This window comes from Streptopelia decaocto (genome assembly GCF_964273445.1).
Source record: "Streptopelia decaocto genome assembly, chromosome: 6".
Taxonomy (NCBI): domain Eukaryota; kingdom Metazoa; phylum Chordata; class Aves; order Columbiformes; family Columbidae; genus Streptopelia; species Streptopelia decaocto.
The window spans coordinates 4,203,394-4,215,869 of record NC_138660.1 but is presented as its reverse complement, the minus strand read 5'-3'; positions in this window follow the sequence as shown (position 1 = coordinate 4,215,869).

The following is a 12,476-nucleotide window of genomic DNA, read 5'->3' as shown; positions in this document are numbered from 1 at the left end:
TTATTACAGGGTGGGCACAGTGGAGGGTATTAAGAGTGTCATCAGGTCATTTCAGCATATCTTTTCTCTAACTGCTAAGAAAAAAATACAATATTTATGTCTAAATTGAACAAGACTGTAATTTGGGGCCTTTCTACTCACCATTTTTCCTCTCTATATTACATGAAAGGTATCAGTCATAATGGGCTTTATATCCTCTCTGGCAAATGCATTCCTTATGAAGCATCCGAAAAATTATCTATGTGCTATGGCAGCGAAGTGACATATTCAATATGGTGTTGGCCTTTCCATTATAAACAATATTTTTCAAATCTTTAGAACCAAAAAAATGTGCTTCTGCCGAGAAATTCAGCAGCATGTCCCATCCCTGCATAAAAGAGTTCTTCCCACTTTACCCAGTTTTGAGCAGTAATTCTGGCTTTGAAATGGCTGAGTGGGGCAAATCCAGGGTGGGCATCACTCCCAACCACGCGTCTCTCCCATCTGCATTTGAACCGAGCAGATACTTCCCTGTGTGTCCTACAGATACAGCTGCACTCCTGCAATATGTATGAACTGGGCAGGATATGCCTCATCCTGAGAGCTGATTCATGATGAAAACAATTCAAATTGTTCTGAGTGGAGTAGGCCACACGAGGCCCTATTGTCCTGGGCACCACAGAAAGCCAGTAGAAGAGTTTGCTCCAGAGAGTTTGCTCCAGACTAATTGAACAGAGCCATCAGACATAGAGTAGAAGAAAAGAAATAATAATATCCCCCCACCCAACTCCTTTTATATAGAAATAACTGAAATGCTCAGACCATGAAATCCTGGCACTGTAGTATTCAACAGCAAAACTTCTGTTGATGTGAATAGATTCAGCATTCATACAGGATTCACAGAGTCTGACTTTGTTAAGGTCAGACTAGGTGATCAATCTGGCTTTAAAGTCTATGCATTTAAATGGCTGAGTTTTTCTGATCTGAGGTAATGTTAATCATCGCTAAAGAATACTTCAATGACACTTTCTATTATAATATTATAACATTTTTCTGATCCAGGGATACAGCAGCTTGTAAAAACCAGTTTGTTGATGTAATTTCATGTTCTTTATGTAAAATTCTTACTTTTCTCAGTGTTAGCCTGATACTTAGTGGTGATATCAAACCATTAGGTAAAATCAGATCTAAAAACTTAATGACATTATAGTGAAAGCAGAAAGTTAATTTCTATATTGATCTTACCTGGTTTGACTATATCCAGGAATCCATGGCATTCGTGTGGGATGAATCAGTTAGAGAGACTTTCTTTGAATATTTCATTAGTACGATCTGCATGGATACTCATAGGAAGGACTAGAAAAAGAACACAATATTAAATGTATCTATGCTCATCTGTGCTTCAGCAGATAAGCAGGCACACTTGCATAAACTGACTGGTTATTTTGCTGAGTTACCTAGGCAACAAATGCCTTTTTGTCCTGCCCATTCAGGATTCCAGTAAACTATCTGACTCCCACTGGTAGGACTTGGAGAGCATGCACAGGGAAAAGCCAAGTACAGCAGAATAAAGCCCTGGATAGAAGAAGAACAGAGTTAGTGAAACATTTCATCAGACAAAAAGGAATCAACAACCAGCTGCATAAATAATAGAAGTGAAAACTATATATGTCTATTTTGCTAAGGTGTTTTAAACCGTGAATTCCAAGAGGGCTGGAGGGGCTGTAACCAAGCAACAAGTACTGAAACTTGTTCTTCTCTTCTGGAAAAACAACGGGCTTGCAAGACATAATGACAATATCGGGCACTGAAGATTGAGCCTTGTCATTGATTTTATGGCCTTTGGATCAAGCCATAAAAAGACATGTTTATGGGATGAAGAATTGCATTTTTATTTGCTTTAGGAGGGACTTATTTCAGTATCAAATCTGACTTTTCTAATAAAACATAGGTCAGCCGTTGCTGGATGAAGTAGACTTTTTCTGACACTACAGAAAGATCACGTAGAAGTTTCTCAGAAGTTTCTTTTTAAAAAATAATGGACATAACTTGCCTTCTTATGCATTTGGCAACTTATCTGTGCATGTATAAAGAGAAAACATAATTGTACCCGACATGAAGTTGGTGGCATTCAGGAGTCCTGTTGATTGACGTGAAATAATGACTTCTTCCTTTATATGTCTCACTGAGAGGGGATATATCTCCCCTTTCACTTTAAAACACGGCTTTTTATATTGAACAGAACTATTGCATCCCTAATCCACAGATGCACATAAGCTTACGCTTAACCTTTTGGTCCTTAAGAGTAATGCCATCAAATTCAGCTGGAGCAGACTCAAACTTGCATGTGCATATAGAAAAGCCCAAAAGGTATCTGCCAGATATCTGCCAGATTTTTCACAAGAGATTGAACTGAGCGTTCTTTTACAGAAGTCATGGGTTAGAGCTCATTTAAATGGATAAGCGAACTGCCTATCCATTTTAATGAGCTTTCATTCAGTCTTCCCTTGTCTAAATGCCATTTATGTCTAATTCTCAAAATCTGAAACATCCAAAGCTGCCAAAACAAACACGATCAGATGTTTGATGAAGCCACCCAAAGACGAGAACTCCTATTTGAGGGTGATCTCATTTGCTTCCATCCACATCTTTAGTATGAATCTCATGTTTCACCTTTTCCTATGTTAATTGTTAATAATTCCCAGTGGAACAGAACATTCATTAAGTACTTCCTAATTTATTGAACATAAGTTTCATCAGGTAATTTTAATCATATGAAAATCATTTTGATAAACAATTTCCTTTTGCAGTCGGGTAAGCTTCCTTTTATTATACACTGTGGCGTTTGCAGCAGTATCTCTGGTTATTCTCCTGTCTGACTTTCATCATTGCAGATGCCACCATATTTCCAGAAATTGTTTTATTTATGTAACTGCTTCCAGCTACTAAAGAGTTACGTTTCCTTTTTTTGTGGAGAATTGATTACTTGAATTATATCGAAAAAATTGTTTCACTTCATCCATCAAACCCCTGCCTTCCTGAAACTCAGATCTTGCAAATATGGGAATACTTAGGAGTCACCAGAGCACTTCTTTATTAAACTGGCTTTACGAAGTTGTCATATGTTAGATATTTAGGATAAATACGCATCATCTCTTTAAGGACGGAATGGGAAAACTACTCATAAAACATTTTACTCAGTCTTCCATTATCAATACCAGCAGTTCCCAATTTTGTATAGTGGGCAGCGTTTCCCTTTGTCTGAAACACTTTGCACCTTTCCCTCCCTTTCTCCCCAGGACCTTCCACCTCACTTGTGCATCTGTTTCATTCCTATACTGAAATACATTCAGTTGCGTGCATGCGCACACAATAAACCAAACTCCACCTGCACAGCAAACCCATTTTACAATCCTATGTACAGATATGCGTATTTATGTATGTATATATATGTGTATGTTCTTGTACGTGCAGACACATAACAGGCAGGGGAACAGAATGATGGAAATTCCATGGAAGACCCACACGTCAATACAAATGTGCTTTAAAACCTATCTACTCTCTTCCCAAGATCTATCTGTTCTTACTTTTGTTTCAATGATAGAATATGTTTTACTGAACCACATTTCTGATTGATGTTATTCCCTTTCTGGGTGAAGATGGTAAAAACTGCCCAGCTCTACATATGCTAAGAAGAACAAAGCATGCAAAAGCAATATAGCTGAATGACAAACATAATTTAGTTGTTTAAAATTCAGAAACACCTGCCCCCTGTTGCAAGCAAAGAAGAAACTTAAAAATACGAGCATGTCTTTGCAGGCAGAACTTGTTCCTGACGTCTCTGATTTTTTTTTATCCCTATTCTGTCTCCAAGTCTTATTGCCAAAAAAACGTATTTCAGATGAATGTCTTGTTATTCACTGTCTGCAAGGATAATAAAGATGTTCTCTGACTGAAAACAGAAAGCAGGGACTCCTCTGATCATAGCAAAAAGATGAGAGAAGGTGTTTTGTTCATGCAGCTTTTGCCAGGAAACCCAAATAATTTGCCCCCACTTGTTTTCAGCTTGAAAAAATGGCAGCCTTGTGTTACAGGAAAGGAGAAAGAGCCTCGTTTCTCTCCAGTGCTTCTTTTATAGGACGGAGACAGACACACAGTTGCTGTCCACAATTCCTGCATTTAAAGCCAGAAACTGGCACGTCCTGCCAAAAGAAATTAAATGTAATGAAAACGTGTTTCTGGTCCCAGTCAGAGACTGCATTTGCTGTATCGCCGTGTATGCGTCCTGAGGGCAACGCAACCTTCTCCTTTCAGCAGTAATGGGGTTATTTAAGCATTCTCGTGACTGATTTTCCATTGGTTTGTCCCTTGGGTATTTGTAGCTGCCGCTACGCAAGTGTAAGCATTGGCCTCAGCAAATGAAGAATTTTGGAGTAATGAGCATTATGCATTCACAAGGAACAGATATAAATACCTATTTAAATCAGGTGTTCTGATTTCAGTGGAAAAGGCATTCTTGACTCACATATATTCAAGTGACAAGAAGACCTGATGATGCACATTCCCCTTACTCTACACAGAACAATCGTTCCCCCCAAGTTCTGGTGCTGCAGGACACCAGATCTGTTGCTGGGACTTCCCAGAGCATGTGTTTGCAATCACTGATAAGGGGAGCACTCCATCAATACGCATCCGTCTTTCCTGCCAACTGATTAGTTTCAAGGAGGGTCCAGTAAAGGTTCCACTGGCTTGAAATGCAATGAATTCATCCAGTGCCTCTCTCTGCTTCAGCTGTTTTCATCCAAAACCCCCTCTGAGGACAAATCTAGATTTTTTTTTCAAAGCTTCATTTCTCCCCCTTAGATTTTTGTTTTAACAGAGATGAGGTGATAGAAACAGCAGCTTTTCTTTAAGAAAAATAAAATAAATACCCATACTATTCAGATCCATCCTGATCTTTGGACATTGAAGAGGCAAAGTCCACTGCTGCCATAAAGGCAGGTTAGGAAGGTGCTGTTAAACAACTTTACGTCACTATATTCTCCACTCATGGACCTGCCAGGCCACCAAACTAGTCTCAAATGTAAACTAACCGCATGTTGCAGCTGCTCCACCTTGTCTTGCTCTGCCAGCTCCATGCCGGATTCCAGCACTTGGGAAATGTGGATATCCTTTTCTCCTTGACTCACAGTGGGGGGAAAAGGGGGACCCTGTCTTCAGGGGGACACATGATGACCTCTTGTTGCTTCTTCAGGCAAACAAATCTTCTTAGAAAAGTAAAAGACCAGGTTTAATCCTCTGGATTAAGGTAGTTTAATATTTCTACTGATACTTGTTCTTCAATGTGTTCTTTCAGACCTCAGTATTTGCAGCTGAACTGTGGAAGATCAGCAGCTAAGCATTCCTCCTCATTTCGCATGCTGCCTTCGCTGTTTTGTAGAGCTACTGAATACAAAATGAAGCTGCAAGAGCGTTTGCTCTCAAGCCAGCAAGGCACGAAGTGCTTCTTTCTACAGCTGTGGAGTACATCCAGAATATTCGTAAGAGTGTTGCAGGAGATGTGATTCAATGTGTGACATTCAGTGTGCTATTGTGTCACACCAGATGATTAATGCTCCGAGCAAAACACAGGCTGGTTTAAATAAACAAAATTAAATGTATTTTTATGATTATAGAAATCATGTGTTATTTCTCTGAGGGAACATCAGCTGCTGCACCCACATGCTTCGTATTTGTTGGCTTGTGTTTAAACGCTTCAATTGTTCCTTGGATTTTCCTACTACATAAATCCATCGACACTTTGGCCCGACGAGGCGAACCAGTGATTTGGACAGTAGCTTGGGACACAGTAGGTCGCTGCACATCAGTCTCCATCTTGGTCTATGATCAGCAATTTAGAGCATCACGTCCTTTCCATTTTCAGCCTTAGAAAGACACGACGCGAGTTTAAAGAGCGAGTACTTGAGCTTATGTGCCAAACTAGCAGGACACCTTCCCTGCCCCAAGGCATTAGACCAACTCTCCTTGTTGGTCACTCAGCATGAGGGTCACATTCTCTGTTCTGACAATGATTCTATTTTCCAAGGAACGAGACACTCGGGCTACAGTCAAACGGGTGGACCAGAGCCTAGTTCTGAGTCCAGCCAGTGTGTGTCCTGGACGTGCTCCAGCTGCATTTTGGAGCAGAACCGTGTGATTCCAACCACCATCCCTCTGCACCTCCCCTGCATGGGAAGGAAACACAGACACACAAACCACCAGACCATAAGACATGCTAGTCAGGTCCTCTGAGATTTGGGGACAGGAGTAAAGACTGTGATTTTATACTCCTCTACCAACTGCGATGGGGAAAACTGAGTCCTAACTGCTGTGTCTGGGCAGGTTTAGAGCACATTAGAGCAGCATAAGTCACCAGCAGCGCTACTGCCACACTTCAAATGGCACGATGCACAAAAGAACCACACTGTTCTAGAACCCCCTTAGTTTATTAGTTGTTGGGTTTTTTTCCCCTCTCTGTGTCTGTGCTGAATGTGAACATACATGGAAAATAAATCTCCAAGATCCACTTAAAAAAAAGGCCTCGTACAGGAAAATTAAAAAAAATAAGCAGGGTTTTAGAGCCCTGAGAGATAAAAATGTAAAACATGTTTTCCACTTGAAAACCTCTGTTTACAGAGTCGTCAGGATGCATTTTCTGTGGAAACGGCAAAGACTTCGAGCTGCTTTTTTCCTGAATACTGTTCAGATTATCAGGCTTACAAGGAAGGGTGGAAAATGAGCTGCCAGATGGTTAATGCCCCTTCAGAAACAGAACCTTCCATGTTGCTTTGTGGAAGTCACTTGTCATGGAACTACCATCACATCATCTCCGTACTCTTGTTGCTCATAGAAGGAAGAATATTTTAAGCAGATATTACCAAGGCTAAGAGAGCCTGAATTAACCTGTCTTAAAGATACCTCCCAGTGCCCTGCCTATAAATCCACTAACGAGTATGTAGAAAATCCATGCAAAGTAATATAGAAGTAACATATACGGGGGTGAATTCTGCCAGCTCCTTAAAAGGGGTCGCAGCTCCTCTCCAGAGCCCTCTGGCTGGGTGGCTGCTGAGCTTTGGCACTGCCCATCATGTTATGCACTGATATCCCTTTATTTCCCCTGGATTCTCTGCCTTCATCTGTCTACTCATATTTACCTTGTGAAATCTCTGTGCAGCGATGGTAGGCAGAGGAATCTATCGCCAACAGTCTGAAGAGGCCTGAATTCATCTCATTAAACTTGGGGGACCCGAAGACAGGAAGCCAGCCAAGCCGTGCTCCCTGAACCGTTACTGAGAGAGGGACAAACAACATGTTTATTCCATTACAAGCATCCTGCACCAAGGAAAATCTTCCAGCATCTAAACCAAGAGGCATAATTTCATTGTTTTGTACTGTACTCTCTTGAAGTTTCATGCAAAGATGAAACTTATTACTTATCTATAAAATAACAGCAAAATAGTATTCACAATTCTCACGGTATGTCCACATTTAATAGAGTGCACACACACAAAATACAACTTTATAAATTCTACAACTTGCACGCTTATAGTCTCATGTTTTTGGGGTTTTTTTGGTAGAAACACTATGATGAGAAGATAAGAAGTCCATTTCATATTATCAAGGAAATAGCCTGAAGTCATTTTTGCAAATTGGGCAAAAATTGAATTCTTAGTAATCACACAAAATCACAGCTATGTCAGTTCCCACCCAGCTCTTTGTACTCACGCTTCAGGGCACAGCCCAAGAAACATCTGCACATGGTCCAAAACCGACTGAAACTAATGGCAATCTTTTGGTTTTTTTATGGACTATAAAGTGATTTGGAACAGGCTGCAGATGACTCTGATTACATTTAGCTTTTTCTGATGATGCTCTTTGCCACAGGTGTTTTGGACACTATGTGATTGTTTCCCTGATTTAAACATTCAAGGTTATAGAACTAGACATTTCCTAATTCCTGCTCAGAGGTAACTGCACTTTCTCCCTTAGGATGGTTCCTGCCTACCTTGTTGTGATCATCAGAGTGAAGAGGAAGGACTGGTAACATCCAGTACTTATACAAGGCAAACTGTTCTGCTGATGGTTCAAGGTTCTGTTCCACATGTGTCATGATTCAAAAGGTCAGTAATAAAGAAATCACCTCCTCAGAACACTTTGTTCCATAGATGTCTACACATTAATCTTGGAACGACACTGGAAAATAAATGAATTTAAAGTATTCAAGGTTAGCTTGGTCAATTTGCAACCTACGGAACTGTAGCAGTAAGACGAGCGCCAAAATATTGTGACAATTCACAAATCATTTCTGCTCAAGAAATGTGAAGTGAATTTATAAACTGTAGCACATTGTCTCCAATTCTCTTTTTGTTTAGACCAAAGAGAAAATTCTGTAGAGGACAAATCAATGGAGACACAGATGTAAAACAGGCAGAAGCAACATGAGAATAGTCCTCTTTTACCTCTCTGGGGGTTTCCCTGAGGGTTTTAACAGCGGCTCAGCTGATGAAGACACATCCTTGGATCAGAGTTCTATATGGTCCTGCTCTTGGAAAACAACAGCCTGTCACTACGCGCTGGCAATTCCAAGCCAGCCTGACCCAGAGAGAACATTTCTGAGGAGACCAAATGAATTTTAAGACCAGTATTTTCCTTGTAATAAACCTGAGAAATTTTACTCATTTCTGTGTCAAACTATGCCAGCTTTCTGGCTGCTACTTTTAGAAATCTGCCATTTACAAAGTATGCCGACAATGCCAAAAGCCTCAAATAAATAGGCTTTTTGTATCAGAGCAGGTTACTGGTGAGATTTGGTGCTGTCCAGACTGTGGCCCTTATGAGTCTCAGGGCAAGATGGACGTCTGCACGTCTTATATTTCTTAGCATGTTTTAACGTATTTCTTTCATTCTGTTCAGGCAATGCTATCAAACAGTTACTGCCTGTAAGCATTCCAGCACTGCGAGTTGCTTGGTTTTAAAACATGATTCTTAACAAACACTTGTAAACAGAGTAAAAATGTTAAACTATGGTTGAGTCTAAAGTCTTTTGGTAGCATTAAAGTACTTGAAGGAATGTTTGAAGCTCACCTAAAGAAAGAAACAGGATTTTTCCATGGCCTATTCCAATCCCTTTAGGAGAACACAAATACATGTTTTAGACACAACCTGTGTTTCCTCTCTGTGCTTTTCTTCCTTAGTTAAAAGCACTTCTACACAAATACAGAATCATTTTTCTGTAGGAATTCTTCCCTCAGTTTGTCCAAAAGATAACTCTTCCATATATAAAAAAAGAAGATGTGTGTTTATGAGAGCCAGATGGTACAACAACTTGTCATCAGTAAAGCATGGGTCATATCTGAAACATCATTCACATTGTGATTCCATGTGGCTGAAAAGATAAAAACTCAGGCAGCGGGCTGAACAATTTCAATCATTTTCCCTCAACCAGTTCCTAGTAGACCTTACAATCTTACCAGTACTATCTGCCAGATTAGTTTCCAGGACACAGTGTTGCAAACACATCATTACAAAAAAGAACTTTCAGACTATTTGATCACAGCTGAAAGCAGAGCGCTGTGAAACCTTCTGCATGCGGTGCTTCTTAGGAACCGCTGCCAACATTCTGAGCTTTCCTGCGCTTGGTTTGGAGTTGCACCTACCTGAGAATGATGAGCTGCTGGAGTTCCAGGCGCAGCCATTAATGGAGTTTGGAGGCTGCATTCCTGCTTTGAAAAAGTCTGAGAAATTTCTAAAATAGCGAGTGCAGCTGAGACTCGCTTATTGTTTGGATAATACGTTTATCTTCACCGCTTTCTGCATTTACCTGCCTGCCAGAGTGACTGTGAATAAGCCTGATATCTTTCATTAGCCTGATATCTTTCATTAGCCTTACAGCACTGTGCTATTGTCTATAAACTGCAATTTAAACTGCATTTTATTACATGACTTTTGTCTATATTTTTGTTCGCCTAATGCCTACAGCAACTGGTCCATGACTCAGGCTTCTAATTAGTGCTGTGAAAGGAAAAATGTTCATTCATATGTTGTTGTAAGAGCAGTAGAACTATATAAAGAGAACATCAGTTGAGAAGCCCTGGTAGATGGGGGTAACATATGCAGTGTTGGTCATGAGTGTCACAAGACCAGCTATGTTTGTTATTGCAAATGGTTTATCACATGTAACTTTGTTTGATAGCCCTTAACCAATCCCAGCTGGAAGCCAAACACCAGCTACTGAACCAATTAACAAAGGTCCCTGGTCAGCAGGCAGTGTCTTCATTCTGTCTGCACCCCTGGAACTACAGCAGCTTGATCCAAAACCCTGGAGGACTGCAGAGAGTTTTATAAGCTAAAATAATCCCTCATTTCTCACCAACTGTGTCAGTAAATGCAGTGGCTCACAAAGGAAGTCAACTCACTTCTTGCTCTTATCATCTGAGTTACTAAAGTTCTGTTTTCTTCCTCCCTGGCAATGGGTTTTGGGGTAAATCTTTCATCTCTCCATGTATTTCTACTGTAGGGACAAAAGCAACGATTGCCTGTTAAAAGGAACAGACACAACTCAAGAATTGGCTTGTACACACCATTTCTAGAGTTCACCTTGTCTTTTTTAGAAAATCCTCATAGGAACAATATTGTCTCCTCCCCAGGAAAAGAGGAGAACACCTGAGAGCGGTGTAACCTCGCTGTACAAGGGAAGAACATGCTGGGAATCTGCTTACACAGAAATTCTAGTGACTGTGTGGAAGGCAGCAGGGGAGGGGAGAAAGAAAAGGGGTAAGCAAAACAGAACTACAGAATAACAGGGCCAGCATATCAATGACTTCAATCCTACTTATTTCTCTCTTGTAACCAAGAAAAATGTCTCCTATTGCAGCACCAACACTCTGAAGTAACCACAGTCCAGCTCCACTGCTGTTCACAGGGATGGGTTGAATTAACAAACTTTTAGTTCACCCCACATTGAGCACACAGCACAATCACACAGGCGGTGAACTGAACAACAACTCCCCTACAGGCAGTGAACTCAATTCAGCAACCTGTTACCAAGAAAAAGAGGTTTGAGTTTTGTTCTCCCCACCCCTGATTATTAATGTCAGGCACCTGGGTCTGATTATGCTCTCAAACACAAGCAACTCTCCTTGATTTTACCAAGACCTACATATAATTGAGTCCCATTCAGCATATTCAGCTCTCCAGCTGTCAGTGGGAAAGCACTTCTCAGCTTCTTAGGAGAGAGTGACATCTTGTGGTTTCTTCTTTTGTCCATCATTGAAAAATAAAAATTAGCCACAATTTTGCCTAATTTTGTTTGTAGTATAACACTAAGATTTTTTTTGTTTAAGGAGTATAATGTACTTGATTCACAGAAACTGATACAACAGTTTATCACCATCAAGGCTTGTGGAAGGATAGAGAAAATTAGTGCTTGGAAGAGCCACAAAAACATTCTAATTCACCATGACATTTTTGTTTAAATCTAGAAAAAATGCTTGGTGCTGAACATTATTTGAAAGTGGGATCTTATTGTGAAATTAGTCAGTCTCCAGTGGTAGCACCACTGCTAAAAGGGTTCATAGGGAAAGGATTCTTTCCAGCTGCAGCTCTGACAAACATTTTCAACTCCAGTAGATGTAGGCAAGGAAGAGAAGATGATGGCACTAGACAAGTGCACTTCATGCTTAAACTCCATCTGCATCACAGAAAGATCTCAGTAGACGGTGTCACATCATGGGGTCACTTACACAGCACAACTATAGAAGTTTCAGTTATTTATTTTCTGATATAGCCTCCAACACAAAACACCTTTTTGTTTTTAAGTCTACACACCTAAACTCACATACGAACCACTACCGACAAATTTCCCTTACCAAAAATATTCCAAACAAAAAGACAATTATTTTGCTACTTTTGTCTCAAAAAAGCAATAGCATCTTTGAAAAGAACATTATACAAAATCTAGATCAAAACCCATAATAGAACAGTATTCATCTACCTCAATAAATTGGTAACAATATTTAGGATACTATCACTACTGAAAACCAATATTGTTTGCGAACTGTTCTCATTGTGGCCTACAACATCTTTGCATAACTTGGTAATAAACCAATTAATGTTGCTGAAAAATGGAAAATTCTCAATTTTCAACAAACATTAAATGCTGTTTTGCATCTCTAAGGACCAGGAGAGTATCAGGTCAAACTACTAGTGTTTGTATTTCTGTTTCTGCTGGTTTTCCTATATATCCATTTAGGCAAGTCTCAGAAACAGATTTGGAATACACAATTCTGCATCATTGCAATAATACCTATGCTCAGTCTAACTGCTCAGGAGTCTGGGCACTTGCCTGATATCCTCTATAAATATTTCTGACTGGCAGCTGTCCTTCTATAACTCCACAGCTTTAGTTCAAATCTGTCTTCAGTCCTGCCCTTGGTAAGAATCATCTGTGCTGCAAGGAA